Source organism: Bombina bombina, chromosome 2 (assembly GCF_027579735.1).
Source record: "Bombina bombina isolate aBomBom1 chromosome 2, aBomBom1.pri, whole genome shotgun sequence".
NCBI lineage: Eukaryota > Metazoa > Chordata > Amphibia > Anura > Bombinatoridae > Bombina > Bombina bombina.
The window spans coordinates 411,760,785-411,781,013 of NC_069500.1; the positions used below are offsets into that span (position 1 = coordinate 411,760,785).

Genomic DNA, 20,229 nt, shown 5'->3' on the forward strand with positions numbered 1-20,229 from the left:
AATTTTAGAGATCAGCCTCCCACCTGACACATCCCACCCCCTGATCCCTCCCAAACAGCTCTCTTCCCTCCCCCACCCCACAATTGTTCCCGCCATCTTAAGTACTGGCAGAAAGTCTGCCAGTACTAAATAAAAGTTTGTTTTTTTTTAAATAAAAATAATAAAATATTTTAGTTGTGATGGACCCCTGCCTTAGCACCAACCTCCCTGATCCCCCCCTCCAGCTCTCTAACCCTCTCCCCTACCTAATTACCGCCATCTTGGGTACTGGCAGCTGTCTGCCAGTACCCAGTTTGGCCCCACAAACCAAAGTATTTTAATTTTATTTTTAACTTTTATTTTTAATTATTTCTGTAGTGTAACAGCCCCCCCACAATACCCCCACCCCCTCCCAGATCCTTTTATATGTAAAAAAAAAAAAAATTACCTTTTTTTTCCCCTTCCTTCATTGGTGTCAGTGTGGCTAATGTGTGCACGTGCACTCGCGCCCCCGTGCACGCGCTCCCTCCTCCCACCCGGACAACGGCACCATCGCTACTGGTGCAGAGAGGGCCACAGAGTGGCTCTCTCTGCATCGGAGGCTTGTAAAGGGGTATTGCAGGATGCCTCCATATCGAGGCATCACTGCAATACCCTCAGAGCTGCTGGAAGCGGTTGTGATCACTTCCAGCACTCTGTTAGACAACTGACATACCAGGTACGTCTATTGTCATTAACAGTTAGTTTTTGCATGACGTACCTGGTACGTCAGTTGTCATTAAGGGGTTAAGAAACTTTATCCTCTTTGCTTCTAACTTAGTTATAAGAAACTGTTTCCAAATTTGATTGGCCATTTCCATTCTGGCTAAATTCACTACTATTCCTCTAGAAGACAGTACTTCTTTTAAAGACTCTTTAGACAGACAACTTGAATCTTATCTAAGAAGGGCATTTTTACATACTGGCTATATACTTAGACCAACTATATCTATTTCTGACGTGGCTGCTGTTTCTACTTACTGATTAACCACTCTTGCACAGCAGTTATCCACTGACCCTGATCTATTGAATTTATTTCAAAAAGAGTTCCTTGATTCCTCAGACAAATGTCACCTTTTTAGGTTTACAGATAGATTCATTGTCCATGACTTTTTACCTGACAGAAGAGAGACAAAATTGATATCAGCTTGTCTGAACCTTTAGTCTATCTCATTCCCTTCAGTGGCTCTGTGCATGGAAAAACTAGGTCTCTTGATTGCAGATTTGGATGCAATTCCATTTGCTCGATTTCATATGAGACCTCTTCAGCTTTGTATGCTGCGCCAATGGTACAAGGATTATACTTGTATATCCCAACAGATATTCTTAGATCTCAGCATGCACATATCTCTGACTTGGTGGCTGAATCACCTGTCTAGTATTCAGGGGGCTTCTTTTGCTTGTCTTACCTGGTCTGTGATCACCACAGATGCTAGTGTTTCAGGTTGGGAAGCTGTCTGGGGGTCTCTAACAGCAGAAGGAGTTTGTAATCCTTTTACCTTCATGCTGCCAAGGAGTTTCACCAATCATCAAGTTTGTTCTGTTCTCTGTTCTCTTTTTCCTTATCCTCTTGGTTGAGGAATATCCATATGGCTTATTTGGAGGAAGGTCATCAGCCTCGGGCACGTATTACTGCTCATTCCACTTGTTCGCTATCCACATCCTGGGCCTTAAAGAATGAGGCTTCGGTAGAACATGTCTGCAAAGCTGCTACCTGGTCTTTGCTTCATACTTTCACAAGATTCCATCAGTTGGACAAAATTTATGCTTACCTGATATATTCTTTTCTTTCTTGGTAGTGAGAGTCCTCAAACTTACCCCCTTTTTTTCTGCGGCGGAGAGTCCTAGTTGCACCTCTTCACCCCTTTTATCTCACTTGCTTTCCCTATCCTAGAATATGAACTACTTGGAGGGATGGGGAAGTAGGAGGGATAGTTAAAGGGACATGAAACCCCAAATTTTTCTTTCATGATTCAGATAGAGCATGCAATTTGAATCAACTTTCCAATTTACTTATATTATTTAATTTGCTTCCTTCTCTTGTTGTTCTTTATTGAAATGTTTATCTAGGAAACCTCAGGAGCAGCAAATAACCTAGGCTGTATATGTGTGTATGTATATATATATACACCAATTGTCATTGACTCACCAATGTGTTCAGTTAGAAACCAGTAGTGCATTGCTGTTCCTTCAACAAATGATACCAAGAGAATGAAACAAATTAGATAATAGAAGTAAATTAGAAAGATGTTTAAAATTCTATTTTCTATCTGAATCATGAAAGGAAACTTTGGGGTTTCATGTCCCTTTAAGTGCTCTGGTTGGGGGGTCTCTGCCTCCTCCTGGTGGCCAGGTGATGTAATTCTCATATATCAGAATGGATTTTGTGGACTCTCACTACCAAGAAAATCAAGTAAGCATACATTTTTGTTTTTATCTCTTGAGAACATTTCACCGGCAATATTGATCACACTGTGGATCCCTTTTTATATAGCACTATTTTGATTATGCTTTTAGTATCAGGACTTATATAGGATCTGTCAAAGCCACACAATATATTGTAGATTCACATGCATCACTAGAATACTCACATATCTCACATCTGTAGACATGTATCAATCTCATTACTTATGTTAAAAGGCAACTAAGCCAGATATTTTCACTAAATTGTACTACCAAAATATTCAAATACATTTTCTTTCCTATGGCATGGAGAGTCCACGAAACATTCTAATAGTGGAATATTCACTCCTGGCTAGCAGGAGGAGGCAAAGAGCACCCCAGCAGAGCTGTTAAGTATCACTTCCCTTACCCATAACCCCCAGTCATTCTCTTTGCCTTGATCACGGGAGGATGGCGAAGCTGGTGTCTGAAGATTTTAATGGGTACTTTTCCCTGCAAGCAAGGATTTGGGCTATGCTGTGTCCATGTCAATCTCTTTAGTAAGAGTAATGGTGGCTATTAGCAGTTAGAAGACGGCAAGGTGGTCTTTGCTTAAACTTCTAACATTATTGCTACCCCTATTATAGAAAGCCAGAGTTGGTTACTCTGTTCTTTCTTTTCTATAGGTCCCTGGTAGATATGGTGAAGCTGCTACACCTCAGAAAACAGCTCCTGCCTGACAGAGCAGGATCCGCAGGTAAATGCTTTCCCTTCTAAGTTTGAAGGTACCGGCACTATAGGGGTTAAATCCTTGTGGAAAGTATTTAAATATGTTTTAGGAGCACTGCTTTTATGTGAAAAGTGGCATCATTTTTTTATTGGGGGCTCAGAGATGGGAGAGTGTATGAAGTGTTTGACAGGTGTTTGTTTTACTTCTTACTTGTTGCAATCACTTTTCAGCTCAGCTTATTGGCCCAATCACTTTTGCTGTGCTGCTGTTGGTTTTCGCGCCATTTTTATTTTGGCGCAATTTAAAAAAAATAAAAATTGGGGGTTTTGCTGTCACGTGACCGCTCCTCGGCACTTCCGGTATTCGGCTTCTCTGTTCAGATCGGAGTTTGCCACGGCGAGTGTGGAGGCTGCATTTTCTTCTATCTACAGTGGATTTGGGCTGTTCCGGTAACAGGGGGGTGTTTTTTGCTACCGGGTGTGTCTGGTTTTCTGTGCTAGTGGGATAGCAACTTCTGGAGGGGTAAGACCTCAGCAGAGCAGCTGAGGGTTTTAAGTGTTTGTTTTATTGCTTCATATAAATAAACTTAATTTGACATTTTTAGTTTTTTTTTTTAATTGTGAACTGATACCCAATTATGGATACTAATACTGAAGTTGATTCATTTGAAAAATGCTTGTTGTGTTTAGAGGCTAAGATAATTCCTCCTGTACAGTTTTGCTCATCATGTTTAAATAAAACTTTAAAGTTTAAATATAAGATGTCTCTCCCTGAGCCTCCTGTCTCTCTGGATATTGTTATCCTAGCTACGCCTCAGCTTTCCATTAAGCTTCACATGCAGTGCCCTGCAGTTCCTCTCAACCTCCTGGGGTGTTTTTTTACCTGGGGATTTCGCTGCACAGATTACGTCTGCTGTTTCTGCAGCTTTATCAGCTTTTCCAAAGGTTTCTGGTAAACGTAAGAGGAAATCTAAACACATTGATGTTTGTAAGGCTGACTCCGCTAAAGCTGCGTTAGTCAGTTTGTCTCAATTATCTGATGAGGATGATTCTTTAGTGGCTTCTGAGGGGGAATTGTCAGATTCTGATAACGTAGTGACAAATTCTGCAGATTCAGAGGAGATTATTTCAGATTTAAATTAGAACACCTTCGTACACTTCTTTTGAAGGAGGTTCTTGCTACTTTGGAAGAATCCAAATCTGTTGTGGAGAATCCAAAGAGGTCTAGTAAGCTTTTTAAGAGTATATTATGTACCCTCATCTGTGGAAGTATTTCCAGTTCCAGACCGTATGGCAGATATTATAACTCAGGAATGGGATAAATCAGGGATTCCTTTTTTCCCTTCCCCTGTTTTTGAAAAAAATGTTTCCTGTTGCTGATTCTATTAGTGTCTCGTGGCGCATGGTGCCCAAGGTAGAGGGAGCTATCTCTACTCTGGCTAAGAGAACTACTATTCCTACTGAAGATAGTTGTTCTTTCAAGGATCCCATGGAAAAGAAGCTTGAGGCTTTTTTGAAGAAGATGTACATTGATCAGGGATTACAGTGGCAAGTTGCAGTTGCGAAGGCAGCATCTTATTGGTGCAATGATTTATTTAATCTTATCCTAGAAGAGACTACTATAGAGGAGATCCAAGACAGGATCAAGGCTCTCAAGCTAGCCAATACCTTTATTTGTGATGCCAACATGCAAGTTCTTAGGATGGGTGCTAAGATTTCTGGTTTTACTGTTTTACCTCGCAGAGCTCTCTGGTTAAAATATTGGTCTGCAGATGTTACATCCAAGTCCAAGCTTTTATCTCTTCCTTATAAGGATAAAATCTTGTTTGGACCAGGTCTGGCAGAAATTATTTCTGACATTACAGGTGGAAATGGTTCTTTCCTACCTCAGGCAAAAAAAGAATAGACCTAAGGGTCGACTGAATTCAAATTTTCATTCCTTTCGTAACTTTAAGGGACAGAAGTCTTCCTCTTCCAAATCGGATCAATCCAAGTCATTATGGAGGTTGTCAGCCTTGGAATAGGGGGAAGCAAGCTAAGAAGCCTTCCTTTGAATCTAAATCAGCATGAAGGGGGCTGCCCCGATCCTGTAGTGGATCAAGTGGGGGGAAGGCTTTCTTTTTTTCAGCAGGTTTGGATACGCGATGTTCCAGTTCCTTGTGCCATATATATACTATCCCACGGTAACGGAATATTATTCAAAACTTGTCCTCCCAGGGGCAAGTTCCACCTGTCAACGTTATCTGCAAATCAGATAAAGAGAGTGGCCTTCTTAAACTGCTTAAAGGACCTATCATCCCAGGGAGTGATTGTTCCAGTTCCTCTAGAGGAACAGGGTCTAGGATTCTATTCCATATCTATTTGTAGCTCCCAAGAAGGGAGGGCACTTTTCCGTCCCATTCTTGACCTAAAATGTCTCAATCAATTCCTCAGGGTTACGTCCTTCAAGATGCAAACCATCCGTTCTATTCTTCCTTTGGTCCAAGTTCATGATGACCATAGATCTGAAGGACGCGTATCTTCATTTTCCTATTCACAGGGATCATTACCAGTATCTAAGGTTTGCCTTCCAGGACAAAGATTTCCAGTTTGTTCCCCTTCCTTTTGGCCTTGCTACAGCTCCAAGAATTTTTACAAAGGTTCTGGGTGCTCTTCTGGCAGTGGTGACGTTCCAAGGTATTGCTGTGCACCTTATCTAGACGACATTCTAGTTCAAGCGTCATTTTTTCATCTAGCAAGATCTCATACCGAAATGTTGTTGTCTATTCTACATTCCCATGGGTGGAAAGTGAATCTGGGAAAGAGTTCCCTTGTTCCAGATACAAGGGTTTGTTTCTTGGGAACAATCATAGATTCCCTGTCCATGAAGATTTTTCTGACGGACGTCAGAAAATCTAAGCTTCATGTTTCTTGCCTGTCTCTCCAGTCTATTCATCCATCTGTGGCTCAATGCATGGAGGTGATTGGACTGATGGTTGCCTCCATGGACATCATTTCTTTTGCTCGGTTCCATCTGAGACCTCTGCAGCTATGCATGCTAAGTCAATGGAACGGGGACCACTCAGATCTCCCGCAGAAGATACATTTAGATTCCCCAACAAGAGTCTCACTCTCATGGTGGGTTTCACAGGACCATCTGTCTTGGGGCTCATGCTTCCTAAAGCTTTCCTGGGAGATTGACCACGGACGCCAGCCTTTTAGGCTGGGGAGCAGTTTGGGATTTCTTAAAGATACAGGGTTTGTGGACTCCAGAGGAGTCGTCTCTTCCAATAAACATCTTGGAGTTGAGAGCAATTTTCTATTGGCCTCAAGCTTTGGTCCGATTTATCAGATTTCAGTCGGACAACATCACCTCGGTGGCCTACATTAATCACCAGGGAGGAACTTGAAGTTCCTTGGCAATGAAGGAGGTGTCTCGCATTCTCCAGTGGGCGAAGTCTCACGATTTCCATCTCTCTGCCGTCCACATACTAGGGGTGGACAACTGGGAGACGGATTTTCTAAGCAGGCAGACTTTTCATCCCGGAGAGTGGGCTCTCCACCCAGAGGTTTTTGCAATGATAGCTCAGGTGGGGGGTTCTGGAGTTGGATCTGATGGTGTCTAGTCAAAACGCCAAGCTTCCAAAGTACGGTTCAAGGTCAAGAGATCCTCAAGCCGTTTTCGTAGATGCTCTAGCGGTTCCTTGAAACTTCAATCTAACATACCTGTTTCCATCGTTTGCGTTGCTTCCAGGAGTAATTGCTCGCATCAAACATGTGAGAGCTTCTGTGATTCTAATAGCTCCTGCATGGCCTTGCAGGATCTGGTTCGCGGATCTGGTGACGATGTCATCCCTTCCACCGTGGAAGTTACCTTTCAGGAAGGACCTTCTACTTCAGGGTCCCTTTCTTCATCCAAATCTGGTTTCTATGAATCTGACTGCTTGGAGATTGAACATCTAAGTTTGGCTAGACGTGCCTTCTCTAAGAAAGTCATAGATACTATGCTTCAGGCTCGTAAACCAGTTACTCGCAGAATTTACCATAGGGTATGGTGTAAATACCTTCATTGCATTGGTGTGATTCAAAAGGTTTTTCTTGGAACAAAGTAAGGGTTCCTCGAATTTTAGATTTTCTTTAGGAGGGTCTGGAGATGGTTTTGTCAGTCAGTAATTTGAAGGGTCAGATTTCTCCTCTGTCTATTCTTCTGCATAAATGTCTGGCAGTTCTGCCAGATGTTCAGTCTTTTTTTCAGGCCTTGGTCAGAATCAGGCCTGTGTTTAAATCTGTTGCTCCTCCTTGGAGTCTTAACCTTGTTCTTAGAGTTTTGCAGCAGGCTCCTTGGAAGGTATTGTTTCTTCTTGCTATTTCTTCTGCTCGCAGAGTTTCCGAACTTTCGGCTCTGCAGTGTAATTCCCCTTACCTTATTTTTCATGCTGATAAGGCGGTCCTTCGTACTAAGCTGGGGTTTCTCCCTAAGGTAGTGTCAGATCACACTATTAATCAGGAAATTGTTGTTCCTTCTTTTTGTCCTAACCCTTCTGCCCAGAAGGAACATCTTTTTTTTTTCTTTTTCTTCAAAATCTTTTTATTAAGAATCCATTATACAGAATACAGAAAAATGTGCAGTTATACAATGATGACAAATGACATTCGTCTAGTAAGCATTATAAAGAATACACACAAGTGAATACATATCTGTGATTAAAAGTAACCAGATATAAAAGAACATGCATCACGGATTCTCATTTTAACCTTTTATAAATTTAGTTTTTACAATAACCCTAATGTCTCAATGCCTATAACAGTATCATTATTAGTTTGCCTTGACGATTGTTTAATAACTGTACCAGTACATAAATTGAACCAGTAATAGTTGCAATCTATATTGTATATGGCCTCAGTCAATGTCAAGAGGGGATCTAGAGCTTTCTATTTTTAATATATCTTTCCCAAGTATGTTGCACCTCAGTAAATTGTTCCCCATTGCCGGACAAAAAGAAACCGTACTCCTCCATTTCAATCATATCTGTAACCTTACTTTGCCAAAGTTTTATAGAAACATCTTCAGTTGATCTCCAGTTTTGAGCTATCAAAACTTTTGCGCTGTTTATCATAATTTTTAATTGTGGTCTAAAATGGGCCTGGGAAAGTTTAATAGATTTATTTAACAACCAGACTAGAGGATTCAAGGGGAGAAGAACCTGAAAAATGTTCTCTATCTCACTAGTTATATTACGCCACAGCGTGTTAATCAGAAGGAACGTCTTTTGCATAACTTGGATGTTGTGTGTGTTCTTAAATTTTACCTTCAAGCAACTAAAGATTTTATACTTTTGCCTCAGCTGAGGCTTCTTTTGGGAGAAAAGTTCTTCAAGCGGTGGTGCCTTCAGTTTAGGTCTGCCTGTCTTGTTCTCCATACCTATTGGTTCCCACTAGTAATTAGAATGTTTTGTGGACTCTCCATGCCATAGGAAAGAAAGCAAAATGTATGCTTACCTGATAAATTTATTTATTTCCGGGCATGGAGAGTCCACGACCCGCCCTTATTCAAATTAAGACGGCAGGGTTTTTTTGTCTAGTCCTCAGGCACCTCTATACCCTTGTGTTATCTTCTTTTTCTGTTTCCCTTTAGCCGAATGACTGAGGGTTATGGGTAAGGGAAGTGATACTTAACAGCTCTGCTGGGGTGCTCTTTGCCTCCTCCTGCTCGCCAGGAGTAAATATCCCACTAGTAATTAGAATGTTTCGTGGACTCTCCATGCCCGGAAAGAAAGATGTTTATCAGGGTAAGCATAAATTTTGTTTTTCTTACAAATTGCATTTTCCTGTATCATCTCTCTAAATAAACAGTCCTTCTGAGCCAACAGAAATATTAGAGAAATTTCTGCTCGCAAACCAGAAATGAACCCTATTAAGACCCTAGTATTTCACTGAATATTGCCTGATTTTATATCTTAAAGTGATAGTCTAATCAAAATAAACTTTCATAATTCAGATAGGGCATACAATTTTAAACAACTTTCCAATTTACTTTTATCATCAAATATGCTTTGTTCTCTTAGTATTCTTTACTAAAAGCTAAACCTAGGTAGGCTCATATACTAATTTCTGAGTCCTTGAAGGCCGTCTCTTATCTTATATTTTTACAGCTAGACAGCACTAGATCATATGTGCCATATAGATAACATTGTGCTCACTCCTGTGGAGTTATTTATGAGTCAGCACTGATTGACTAAAATGCATGTCTGTCAAAAGAACTTGGATAAGGGGACAGTCTGCAGAGGCTTAGATACAAAGTAATCACAGAGGTAAAAAAAAGTGTTACAGTGTTAATGTAACAGTGTTGGTTATGCAAAACTGGGGATTGGGTAATAAAGGGATTATTTATCTTTTTAATCAAACATTTTCAAGTAGACTGTCCCTATAATATATGCAAATTATGAGAGAGTGCCCCCTGCATGCAGTTATGGTCTTATATTTTGTCACTCAACAAAGGTTATCTTCTTCACTGGCTTCTGAGCAGTATTGAAACTTCACAAGCATTAATCACAAACTGTTTGTTTCAGTCACGCCCATTCCTAAAAGGTTATATGAAATCTCCATAGACAAACATTGGCAGTACAATGGGTCATACTGAAGATCTCAGTGACTTTAAACGTGGCATTGTCATAGGTTTTCACCTTTGCCACAAGTCAGTTTGGGAATTATCTGCTCTTCTAGATCTGCCTGGGTCAAATGTAAGTGCTATTATCTTGGGCCAACCTATCCAATACTTACCAGGAGAGACCCCCTTCTCTGAAGCGGCTATGGACCAAAATAGTGATGTCCTCTTTACCTATATCAATGCTACCTGTGTTCCCACCTTTATTCCTAGTTCTGACCATCCTAGGAATACAGAGATAATGTAGGGTGGGAACCCTCGTAAGTATTGAGTTTATAGGTCAAGATTATAATAATTTCTGTTTTTAATTATTTAAAGGGACAGTCAACACCAGAATTTTTGTTTTTTAAAAAGATAGATAATCCCTGTATTACCCATTCCCCAGTTTTGCATAACCAACACATATATTTATAATATTTTACCTCTGTAATTACCTTGTATCTATGCCTCTGCAAACTGCCCCCTTATTTCAGTTCTTTTGACAAACTTTTTAGCCAATCTGTGCTCACTCCTAGGTCACTTCACGTGCACGAGCTCAATGTTATCTATATAAAAAACACATGAACTAACGCCCTCTAGTGGTGAAAAACTGTGAAAATGCATTTAGATTAGAGGCGGCCTTCAAGAAATTAGCATATGAACCTCCTAGGTTTAGATTTCAACTAAGAATACCAAGAGAACAAAGCAAAATTGGTGATAAAAGTAAATTGAAAAGTTGTTTAAAATTACATGTCCCATTTGGATCATGAAAGTTTTTTTTTGGACTTGACTGTCCCTTTAATTTCTAATTATCTTGGCCCAACCTATCCATTACTTACTAGGTGAGAATAATAACTAGTATCAGGGCTGCCACTAGAAATTCTGGGGCCCCTGACTTAACCATTGATCCGCCCCCCCTTTGACATGTGCAATTTTTGACCAAGTGACTAAAACGTATATGCACTTTATTCTTAAGTGTCTATTTAAACTTGAAAATGTTGTAAAGGTAGTAACATACAAACACACAGACACACTCATACACTGAAACACACACACTCACAAATAAGGATTCACATATAGACACTCTATCAGTGGTAGCAGACACACAAAGAAACACACTCAGACACAGACACCCAAACAGACACTCAGCACTTGATTACATTGACCTGACAAGTAATGAGGTAGACTACAGTTTTGTAAAAAAGGAGATTTAGAAAACAAAATATGGAGTTCTGATTATCTTTTTGTAAAGGAAGATGCCAACTAAATGACAACAGCATGCAGTGGCTGAAAGGAAAGGCCCTGAACTGCCTAAACAATAATGGTTAAATGGTGGATTGGTAACTTCCGTAAAGTTCTCATTAGTCTCAAAGTCTGTAGAAAGATGTGAATAATCAGTAGTAAGGTCAAAATGTCCTAAAAAGGAACAGACAATGTACACACACAAACTCAAACTTGCACATACACCCAAGGAAACACCGACAGAGACAGCCTCAGAAAACACACAGACATACACACACAGAGACACCCACAGAAAACAAACACACACACAGAGAGACAAACACATAAAACACAGAAAGACATACATACACACACCCTCACTGAGACATCCACAGAAAACACACAGACATACACACACCCTCACAGAGACACCCACAGAAAACACACACCTTTACAGAGAAATCCACAGAAAACACAGACATACACACCTACCCTCACAGAGGCATCCAGAGAAAATACACAAAGGCAAATATATACACACACCCTCGCAGAGACACCCATAGAAAAAGCTCAAAGACATATGCACACACCCTCACAGACATCCACAGGAAATGCCAAAGACATACACACCCACCCTCACAGAGATACCCACAGAAAAAAAAAATACATACACTCTCATAGAGACACAAACCAAAGCACAAAGGCACCCACAGAAACACTCACAGGAGGAAACATTTATGCACCTTGCATCCCCTAAATCAACAGTGTGCGACATGCATGATAAAAAAAAATTGCAGAAATTAAGAGATCACTTTTTAAAGAATCATATTTGTAAATGTGTAAACAAAAATAATTCTGTGAATTCAAAATTGTACATTAAAGGGACACTGAACCCAATTTTTTTCATTTGTAATTCAGAAAGAGCATGCAATTTTAAGCAACTTTCTAATTTACTCCTATTATCAATTTTTCTTCGTTCTCTTAAAATCATTATTTGAAAAAGAAGGCATCTAAGTTTTTTTTGGTTTCAGTACTCTGGACAGCACTTTTTTATTGGTGGATGAATTTATCCACCAATCAGCAAGGATAACCCAGGTTGTTCACCAAAAATGGGCCGGCATCTAAACTTACATTCTTGCATTTCAAATAAAGATACCAAGATAATGAAGAAAATTTGATAATAGGAGTAAATTTGAAATTTGCTTAAAATTTCATGCTCAATCTGAATCACAAAATTAAATTTTTGGGTACAGTGTCCCTTTAATGATCTGGGTAGATGGCTAGATGAAGAAAAGTACTTTTAATAGATTGACATATGTTTGTTTTTTTCCCCATTTTCCCCAACCAATAGCACCACTTCAAATAGTCTACAAATATTCCCATCTGTCAGCTGTACTTATGAATTTTGAAAATACTGTACTCTATATGGTCTTGGTGGAACCATAAGCTGTGGTACTCATACCTTTAGATCTGGTTAAATGCAGGATTTAGGCTTGTTGGTATGTATTTCAAAATTAAGTCAGCTGTAGTGTAAACTGATCAGTTTTAAGTTAACCTGTCTCATTTCAAACACTGAGCAATCTTAGTCTGAGAGTATAACATTTTATGCAGATGTAAAAATCTTAGATAAAATGCCTCCTTGCATCTGGAAAGTCCTTGCATAAAGGGACAGTAAACTGAAATGATATATAGATATATATATATATATATTTCTTTCATGTAATTAGCAAGAGTCCATGAGCTAGTGACGTATGGGATATACATTCCTACCAGGAGGGGCAAAGTTTCCCAAACCTCAAAATGCCTATAAATACACCCCTCACCACACCCACAAATCAGTTTTACAAACTTTGCCTCCTATGGAGGTGGTGAAGTAAGTTTGTGCTAGATTCTACGTTGATATGCGCTCCGCAGCAGGTTGGAGCCCGGTTTTCCTCTCAGCGTGCAGTGAATGTCAGAGGGATGTGAGGAGAGTATTGCCTATTTGAATGCAGTGATCTCCTTCTACGGGGTCTATTTCATAGGTTCTCTGTTATCGGTCGTAGAGATTCATCTCTTACCTCCCTTTTCAGATCGACGATATACTCTTATATATACCATTTCCTCTACTGATTCTCGTTTCAGTACTGGTTTGGCTTTCTACTACATGTAGATGAGTGTCCTGGGGTAAGTAAGTCTTATTTTCTGTGACACTCTAAGCTATGGTTGGGCACTTTTTATATAAAGTTCTAAATATATGTATTCAAACATTTATTTGCCTTGACTCAGGATGTTCAACATGCCTTATTTCAGACAGTCAGTTTCATATTTGGGATAATGCATATGAATAATTCATTTTTTTCTTACCTTAAAAATTTGACTTTCCCTGTGGGCTGTTAGGCTCGCGGGGGCTGAAAATGCTTCATTTTATTGCGTCATTCTTGGCACTGACTTTTTTGGCGCAAAAATTATTTTCTGTTTCCGGCGTCATACGTGTCGCCGGAAGTTGCGTCATTTTTGACGTTCTTTTGCGCCAAAAGTGTCGGCGTTCCGGATGTGGCGCCAAAAGCATTTAGGCGCCAAATAATGTGGGCGTCTTTTTTGGCGCGAAAAAATATGGGCGTCACTTTTGTCTCCACATTATTTAAGTCTCATTGATTTTTTGCTTCTGGTTGCTAGAAGCTTATTCTCTGGCATTTTTTTCCCATTCCTGAAACTGTCATTTAAGGAATTTGATCAATTTTGCTTTATATGTTGTTTTTTCTATTACATATTGCAAGATGTCCCACGTTGAAGCTGAGTCAGAAGATACTTCTGGAATATCCCTGCCTGGGGCTGGAGCTACCAAAGCTAAGTGTATCTACTGTAAACTTATGGTATCTGTTCCTCCAGCTGTTGTTTGTACTGTTTTGTCATGACAAACTGTTTATGCAGATAATATTTCCTTTAGTACTGTTACATTACCTGTTGCTGTTCTGTCAGCATCTAATACTCAGAGTGTTCCTGATAACATAAGAGATTTTGTTTTAAATCCATTAAGAAGGCTATGTCTGTTATTCCTCCTTCTAGTAAATGTAAAAAGTCTTTTAAAACTTCTCATTTTTCAGATGAATTTTTAAATGAACATCATCATTCTGATTCTGATAATGGTTCTTCTGGTTCAGAGGATTCTGTCTCAGAGGTTGATGCTGATAAATCTTCATATTTATTTAAAATGACATTTATTCGTTCTTTACTTAAAGAAGTCCTAATTGCATTAGAAATTGAGGATTCTGGTCCTCTTGATACTAAATCTAAACGTTTAGATAAGGTTTTTAAATCTCCTGTAGTTATTCCAGAAGTTTTTTCCTGTCCCTAGTGCTATTTCTGAAGTAATTTCCAGGGAATGGAATAATTTGGGTAATTCATTTACTCCTTCTAAACGTTTTAAGCAATTATATCCTGTGCTATCTGACAGATTAGAGTTTTGGGACAAAATCCCTAAAGTTGATGGGGCTGTCTCTACTCTTGTTAAGCGTACTATTCCTACGGCAGATGGTACTTCCTTAAGGATCCTTTAGATAGGAAAATTGAATCCTTTCTAAGAAAAGCTTACTTGTGTTCAGGTAATCTTCTTAGACCTGCTATATCTTTAGCGGATGTTGCTGCAGCTTCATCTTTTGGTTAGAAGCTTTAGCGCAACAAGTAACAGATCATAATTCTCATAGCATTTTTATTCTTCAACATGCTAATAATTTTATTTGTAATGCCATCTTTGATATCATTAGAGTTGATGTCAGGTATATGTCTCTAGCTATTTTAGCTAGAAGAGCTTTATGGCTTAAGACTTGGAATGCTGTTATGTCTTCTAAGTCTACTCTGCTTTCCCTTTCTTTCCAGGGTAATGATCGTTTTCATTCCTTTTGTCACAACAAGGAACAAAAACCTGATCCTTCATCCTCAGGAGCGGTATCAGTTTGGAAACCATCTCCAGTCTGGAATAAATCCAAGCCTTTTAGAAAATCAAAGCCAGCTCCTAAGTCCACATGAAGGTGCGGCCCTCATTCCAGCTCAGCTGGTAGGGGGCAGATTACGTTTTTTCTAAGAAATTTGAATCAATTCCGTTCACAATCTTTGGATTCAGAACATTGTTTCAGAAGGGTACAGAATTGGCTTCAAGATAAGGCCTCCTGCAAAGAGATTTTTTCTTTCCCGTGTCCCAGTAAACCCAGCGAAGGCTCAAGCATTTCTGAAATGTGTTTCAGATCTAGAGTTGACTGGAGTAATTTTGCCAGTTCCAGTTCTGGAACAGGGACTGGGGTTTTTATTCAAATCTCTTCATTGTACCAAAGAAGGAAAATTCCTTCAGACCAGTTCTGGATCTAAAAATATTGAATCGTTATGTAAGGATACCAACATTCAAAATGGTAACTGTAAGGACTATCCTGCCTTTTGTTCAACAAGGGCATTATATAGTTTTACAGGATGCATATCTGCATATTCCGATTCATCCAGATCACTATCAGTTTCTGAGATTCTCTTTCCTAGATAAGCATTACCAGTTTGTGGCTCTGCTGTTTGGCCTAGCTACAGCTCCAAGAATTTTTTACGAAGGTTCTCGGTGCCCTTCTGTCTGTAATCAGAGAACAGGGTATTGTGGTATTCCTTATTTGGACGATATCTTGGTACTTGCTCAGTCTTCATATTTAGCAGAATCTCATTCGAATCGACTTGTGTTGTTTCTTCAACATCATGGTTGGAGGATCAATTTACCAAAAAGTTCATTGATTCCTCAGACTTAGGTAACCTTTTTAGGTTTTCAGATAGATTCAGTATCCATTACTCTATATTTGATAGACATGAGACATCTAAAGTTGATATCAGCTTGTCAAAACCTTCAGTCACAATCTTTTCCTTCGGTAGCCTTATGCATGGAAATTCTAGGTCTTATGACTGCGGCATCGGACGCGATCCCCTTTGCTCATTTTCACATGCGGCCTCTTCAGCTCTGTATGCTGAACCAGTGGTGCAGGGATTACACAAAGATATCTCAATTAATATCTTTAAAACCGATTGTACGACACTCTCTGACGTGGTGGACAGATCACCATCGTTTAGTTCAGGGGGCTTCTTTTGTTCTTCCGACCTGGACTGTAATTTCAACAGATGCAAGTCTTACAGGTTGGGGAGCTGTGTGGGGGTCTCTGACAGCACAAGGGGTTTGGGAATCTCAGGAGGTGAGATTACCGATCAATATTTTGGAACTCCGTGCAATTTTCAGAGCTCTTCAGTCTTGGCCTCTTCTGAAGAGAGAATCGTTCATTTGTTTTCAGACAGATAATGTCACAACTGTGGCATACATCAATCATCAAGGAGGGACTCACAGTCCTCTGGCTATGAAAGAAGTATCTCAAATTCTGGTTTGGGCGGAATCCAGCTCCTGTCTAATCTCTGCGGTTCATATTCCAGGAATAGACAATTGGGAAGCGGATTATCTCAGTCGCCAAACGTTGCATCCGGGCGAATGGTCTCTTCACCCAGAGGTATTTCTTCAGATTGTTCAAATGTGGGAACTTCCAGAAATAGATCTGATGGCTTCTCATCTAAACAAGAAACTTCCCAGGTATCTGTCCAGATCCCGGGATCCTCAGGCGGAAGCAGTGGATGCATTATCACTTCCTTGGAAGTATCATCCTGCCTATATCTTTCCGCCTCTAGTTCTTCTTCCAAGATTAATCTCCAAGATTCTGAAGGAATGCTCGTTTGTTCTGCTGGTAGCTCCAGCATGGCCTCACAGGTTTTGGTATGCGGATCTTGTCCGGATGGCCTCTTGCCAACCGTGGACTCTTCCGTTAAGACCAGACCTTCTGTCGCAAGGTCCTTTTTTCCATCAGGATCTCAAATCCTTAAATTTAAAGGTATGGAGATTGAACGCTTGATTCTTGGTCAAAGAGGTTTCTCTGACTCTGTGATTAATACTATGTTACAGGCTCGTAATTCTGTATCTAGAGAGATATATTATAGAGTCTGGAAGACTTATATTTCTTGGTGTCTTTCTCATCATTTTTCCTGGCATTCTTTTAGAATTCCGAGAATTTTACAGTTTCTTCAGGATGGTTTAGATAAAGGTTTGTCCGCAAGTTCCTTGAAAGGTCAAATCTCTGCTCTTTCTGTTCTTTTTCACAGAAAGATTGCTAATCTTCCTGATATTCATTGTTTTATACAAGCCTTGGTTCGTATTAAACCTGTCATTAAGTCAATTTCTCCTCCTTGGAGTTTGAATTTGGTTCTGGGGGCTCTTCAAGCTCCTCCGTTTGAACCTATGCATTCATTGGACATTAAATTACTTTCTTGGAAAGTTTTGTTCCTTTTGGCCATCTCTTCTGCCAGAAGAGTCTCTGAATTTTCTGCTCTTTCTTGTGAGTCTCCTTTTCTGATTTTTTCATCAGGATAAGGCAGTGTTGCGAACTTCTTTTGAATTTTTACCTAAGGTTGTGAATTCCAACAACATTAGTAGAGAAATTGTAGTTCCTTCATTATGCCCTATTCCTAAAAATTCTAAGGAGAAATCATTGCATTCTTTGGATGTTGTTAGAGCTTTGAAATATTATGTTGAAGCTACTAAGACTTTCCGAAAGACTTCTAGTCTATTTGTCATCTTTTCCGGTTCTAGAAAAGGCCAGGAAGCTTCTGCCATTTCTTTGGCATCTTGGTTGAAATCTTTAATTCATCATGCCTATGTTGAGTCGGGTAAAACTCCGCCTCAGAGGATTACAGCTCATTCTACTAGGTCAGTTTCTACTTCCTGGGCGTTTAGGAATGAAGCTTCGGTTGATCAAATTTGCAAAGCAGCAACTTGGTCTTCTTTGCATACTTTTTCTAAATTCTACCATTTTGATGTGTTTTCTTCTTCTGAAGCAGTTTTTGGTAGAAAAGTACATAGCAGCTGTTTCAGTTTGAATCTTCTGCTTATGTTTTCATTTAAACTTTATTTTGGGTGTGGATTATTTTCAGCAGGAATTGGCTGTCTTTATTTTATCCCTCCCTCTCTAGTGACTCTTGCGTGGAAAGATCCACATCTTGGGTAGTCATTATCCCATACGTCACTAGCTCATGGACTCTTGCTAATTACATGAAAGAAAACATAATTTATGTAAGAACTTACCTGATAAATTCATTTCTTTCATATTAGCAAGAGTCCATGAGGCCCACCCTTTTTTGTGGTGGTTATGATTTTTTTGTATAAAGCACAATTATTCCAATTCCTTATTTTTTATGCTTTCGCACTTTTTTCTTATCACCCCACTTCTTGGCTATTCGTTAAACTGATTTGTGGGTGTGGTGAGGGGTGTATTTATAGGCATTTTGAGGTTTGGGAAACTTTGCCCCTCCTGGTAGGAATGTATATCCCATACGTCACTAGCTCATGGACTCTTGCTAATATGAAAGAAATGAATTTATCAGGTAAGTTCTTACATAAATTATGTTTTATATATATATATATATATGTTCCAATGGATTGTCCCCACTTGTAGCGCAAAAAATCTCTCTCCAAAGAAAAGTAAAACTTCCTTTATTGTAGTATCAAAAGTAAAAACATGACAGCCTACACACGACTGTAATAAAGCACTTAATGTAAAAACACAGTGTCAGTGATCTGAACCACATGCAGACATGTTTCGTGCAGTTGCGCACTTGATCACATAGCAGTGATGAAGTGCGCAACTGCATGAAACATGTCTGCATGTGGTTCAGATCACTGACACTGTGTTTTTACATTAAGTGCTTTATTACAGTCGTGTGTAGGCTGTCATGTTTTTACTTTTGATACTACAATAAAGGAAGTTTTACTTTTCTTTGGAGAGAGATTTTTTGCGCTACAAGTGGGGACAATCCATTGGAACATATTCTATTTACTCAGATGCTGACTACAGACCGGCTCAGTCTCCACAGCTGCAGATCTCCATACACTCTGAGCCAATTGCTCCCCAGCGTGTTACCGGACAGTGAGTGGTATACAGGTACCTTTTGAAATTATATTGCTAAAGTCTATGTGTGCGCTACTTACTTACAAAGTGTTCTTTTTATATATATATATATATATATAAAAAAATGCATATCTACCAAAAGGGCACCTACCATTTGTGTATTACATTTCTGCATGGTTTTAAATATAGAATTTCTACAGCATTGTCAAATAATCATAAATATACTGCTGCTAAAAAAAAATGTTTTTATGGACCCCTGGCCCCACCATACAACTACTACCACACTGAAGTTACAATCCGAAATTGCACAAAGAAATAAAAAACATTTGCTAAGTAAGTCCTACCTCCTCTGCAAATGAAAGTGATCTGCCATCTGACTCAGGCACACACTGTACAAACAAAATGCCAAGTCTATCTCACACTGTGCATAGTGGTTTAGTGCACACTCAGAAATCCTCTCAAATGGTAATATTTTACTCCTTGTAATAACATTTACCATGCTTAATTAGCTGTAGTATCATCCACTGGTGGCTGCCAAAATTAAAAAAAAAAAATCCCCAAAAATAAAAAAATTAAACCTAAGTTTAAATTAAGCAACATTTACAAAAATAAAAAAAGCTAAGATTATAAAAAATAAAAAACATTAAAAAAACATATTGCCAAAGTTTAAAAAATTACACCTAATCCCTATGAAAATAAAAAGCCCCCCCAAAATAAAAACACCCCCTATACTACCAGTAGCCCTTTAAAGAGCTTTTTGAAGGGCATTGCCCCAAGATAAACAGCTCTTTTACATTAAAAATACACAAAGTCCCCCCTAACAGTAAACCCCCCCCCCCCACCCACCCACCAAACCCCCCAAAATAAAAAACCTAACACAAAAAAACCCAAACTACCCATTGCCCTGAAAAGGGCATTTGTAGGGCATTGCTCTTTAAAGGGCATTTAGCTCTTTTACAAAATGCCCACCCTAATCTAAATTAAAAAAAAATCTAAGTGTAACCTCCAGGTTGGTACTCATGGTCCCTGAAGTCTGGCGGAGAAGGTCCTGTCCCATGCGGTGAAGTCTTTTTCAAAGCAGCGACCTCTTCTTTCTTCTTCCAGGAACATCTGGAGCGGAGGGCGGAGCTGAAGACCAGCGACCCTGGAGCTGAAGACCGGCGACCGCGGAGCCATGGAACGTGGAGGATCCTCTTCGTATGATCACCACCGTACACTGGATAGTGAATTCAAGGTATTAAAAATGGCGTCCCTTGAATTCCTAATGGCTGATTTGATTCTTCAAATCAATAACCAAAAGAATTTCAGTAG

The 20,229-nt window shown here is 39.5% G+C and overlaps 1 protein-coding gene across 1 annotated transcript in view; it reads left to right on the forward strand.

Moving 5' to 3' along the window:
• Positions 1 to 20,229, forward strand: part of TXNRD2 (thioredoxin reductase 2) — a 566,113-nt gene that overhangs the window by 491,192 nt on the left and 54,692 nt on the right.